The 3104-nt window shown below is 56.0% G+C and overlaps 2 non-coding genes across 2 annotated transcripts; both read right to left on the bottom strand.

Moving 5' to 3' along the window:
* Nucleotides 1-170: 170 nt before the first annotated feature.
* LOC126147122 (5.8S ribosomal RNA) lies at nt 171-325 on the bottom strand. Its single transcript, XR_007530002.1, has one exon. It is a non-coding gene; the product is annotated as a 5.8S ribosomal RNA (ribosomal RNA).
* A 354-nt stretch (nt 326-679) lies between these two features.
* Nucleotides 680-2588, bottom strand: LOC126147142 (small subunit ribosomal RNA). The gene has a single exon (XR_007530019.1). It is a non-coding gene; the product is annotated as a small subunit ribosomal RNA (ribosomal RNA).
* Nucleotides 2589-3104: the final 516 nt, after the last annotated feature.

The raw sequence follows: 3104 nt of genomic DNA on the forward strand, positions 1-3104 counted from the left end.
GCCACACCGCCAGCCGGCTGTGCACGCTACCGAGAAAGTACCGGTATGCGAACCGCCAGGCGACGGGCGCGCATCGCACGTTTAAGGAGACGCGGCCGGCCCCACAGGCGGCCACGACACTCCCAGGTCTCCGAAGCGGGACAAACGCCGCGCGCTTCAGTATACGTAGCCGACCCTCAGCCAGACGTGGCCCGGGAACGGAATCCATGGACCGCAATGTGCGTTCGAAACGTCGATGTTCATGTGTCCTGCAGTTCACATGTCGACGCGCAATTTGCTGCGTTCTTCATCGACCCACGAGCCGAGTGATCCACCGTCCTGGGTGATCTTTTTCATTTAGTTTCCACTGTCTCTTTCAAGACAGTTGCATAGGCGGGACTGAGGCGTTTGACGGCCCCTGTTCCAGCGTTCCTGTGTCCAACGGCCTCACGGCCGATGGGCGTCGTACGGCTCCACACCGGAGCGGACAGGCACTCGGGCGAAAGTCATTCAAAACCGGCGCCAGGCGCCAGGTGCCGCAGGCCAGCCGCTCCAGAGCTTCAGCGCTCGTACCACACAACATTTTGTCCGTTAGTTTTGAGAGGCACGCGTGGTTCCGCACGCGGCGCACGGCTGCTGCCGTACAGGTAGCGTGTTGCGCGACACGACACGCACATCGAAAGACATGCAGTCTAGTCGGTAATGATCCTTCCGCAGGTTCACCTACGGAAACCTTGTTACGACTTTTACTTCCTCTAAATGATCAAGTTTGGTCATCTTTCCGGTAGCATCGGCAACGACAGAGTCGATGCCGCGTACCAGTCCGAAGACCTCACTAAATCATTCAATCGGTAGTAGCGACGGGCGGTGTGTACAAAGGGCAGGGACGTAATCAACGCGAGCTTATGACTCGCGCTTACTGGGAATTCCTCGTTCATGGGGAACAATTGCAAGCCCCAATCCCTAGCACGAAGGAGGTTCAGCGGGTTACCCCGACCTTTCGGCCTAGGAAGACACGCTGATTCCTTCAGTGTAGCGCGCGTGCGGCCCAGAACATCTAAGGGCATCACAGACCTGTTATTGCTCAATCTCGTGCGGCTAGAAGCCGCCTGTCCCTCTAAGAAGAAAAGTAATCGCTGACAGCACGAAGGATGTCACGCGACTAGTTAGCAGGCTAGAGTCTCGTTCGTTATCGGAATTAACCAGACAAATCGCTCCACCAACTAAGAACGGCCATGCACCACCACCCACCGAATCAAGAAAGAGCTATCAATCTGTCAATCCTTCCGGTGTCCGGGCCTGGTGAGGTTTCCCGTGTTGAGTCAAATTAAGCCGCAGGCTCCACTCCTGGTGGTGCCCTTCCGTCAATTCCTTTAAGTTTCAGCTTTGCAACCATACTTCCCCCGGAACCCAAAAGCTTTGGTTTCCCGGAGGCTGCCCGCCGAGTCATCGGAGGAACTGCGGCGGATCGCTGGCTGGCATCGTTTATGGTTAGAACTAGGGCGGTATCTGATCGCCTTCGAACCTCTAACTTTCGTTCTTGATTAATGAAAACATACTTGGCAAATGCTTTCGCTTCTGTTCGTCTTGCGACGATCCAAGAATTTCACCTCTAACGTCGCAATACGAATGCCCCCGCCTGTCCCTATTAATCATTACCTCGGGTTCCGAAAACCAACAAAATAGAACCGAGGTCCTATTCCATTATTCCATGCACACAGTATTCAGGCGGGCTTGCCTGCTTTAAGCACTCTAATTTGTTCAAAGTAAACGTGCCGGCCCACCCAGACACTCAATAAAGAGCACCTTGGTAGGATTTCAACGGGGTCCGCCTCGGGACGCACGAACACGCACGAGGCGGTCGCACGCCTTCGGCTCGCCCCACCGGCAGGACGTCCCACGATACATGCCAGTTAAACACCGACGGGCGGTGAACCAACAGCGTGGGACACAAATCCAACTACGAGCTTTTTAACCGCAACAACTTTAATATACGCTATTGGAGCTGGAATTACCGCGGCTGCTGGCACCAGACTTGCCCTCCAATAGATACTCGTTAAAGGATTTAAAGTGTACTCATTCCGATTACGGGGCCTCGGATGAGTCCCGTATCGTTATTTTTCGTCACTACCTCCCCGTGCCGGGAGTGGGTAATTTGCGCGCCTGCTGCCTTCCTTGGATGTGGTAGCCGTTTCTCAGGCTCCCTCTCCGGAATCGAACCCTGATTCCCCGTTACCCGTTACAACCATGGTAGGCGCAGAACCTACCATCGACAGTTGATAAGGCAGACATTTGAAAGATGCGTCGCCGGTACGAGGACCGTGCGATCAGCCCAAAGTTATTCAGAGTCACCAAGGCAAACGGACCGGACGAGCCGACCGATTGGTTTTGATCTAATAAAAGCGTCCCTTCCATCTCTGGTCGGGACTCTGTTTGCATGTATTAGCTCTAGAATTACCACAGTTATCCAAGTAACGTGGGTACGATCTAAGGAACCATAACTGATTTAATGAGCCATTCGCGGTTTCACCTTAATGCGGCTTGTACTGAGACATGCATGGCTTAATCTTTGAGACAAGCATATGACTACTGGCAGGATCAACCAGGGAGCTGCGTCAACTAGAGCTGAGCAGCCGGCCGCCCGGGAGTGTGTCCCAGAGGCCCGCGCGAACACGCAAGCGTCCGCTCAATTATTCTGCAAACAGGAGGAGGCTGAGCTCCCCTGCACAATACACCTCGAAAACCTCTCAGGTCCCGGCGGCGCGCAGCGCCGTCCTAAGTACTTGGTCGGGTTCGAGAGAGGCGCAATCGCCCGGAGTTAGGCGAGTAGACGCTTTAGGTGCGACCACCCGTGCTCCCAACTGAGCTTGCCGCTGCCGACAGAGGCCCGGGAGCGTGCTGTCGTGGCATTGCCGGCGGGAGACAACACGCGCCACCTACGGTGACCGGCAGCTCCAACGCCAGCGCCACAGAAGGGCAAAGGCCCCACGTGGGTGCCGAAGCGAACTCTCCCAGCACAGCGCACGTGCCAACACGTCTGCACAACTGCGATACAAACCACCAGCGAGAACCGCTGGGGCGACCGAGCAGCAGACGGCGTCGCGGCGCCGAGTGCCGGGCGGCGG

Source organism: Schistocerca cancellata, unplaced genomic scaffold, assembly GCF_023864275.1.
Source record: "Schistocerca cancellata isolate TAMUIC-IGC-003103 unplaced genomic scaffold, iqSchCanc2.1 HiC_scaffold_847, whole genome shotgun sequence".
NCBI lineage: Eukaryota > Metazoa > Arthropoda > Insecta > Orthoptera > Acrididae > Schistocerca > Schistocerca cancellata.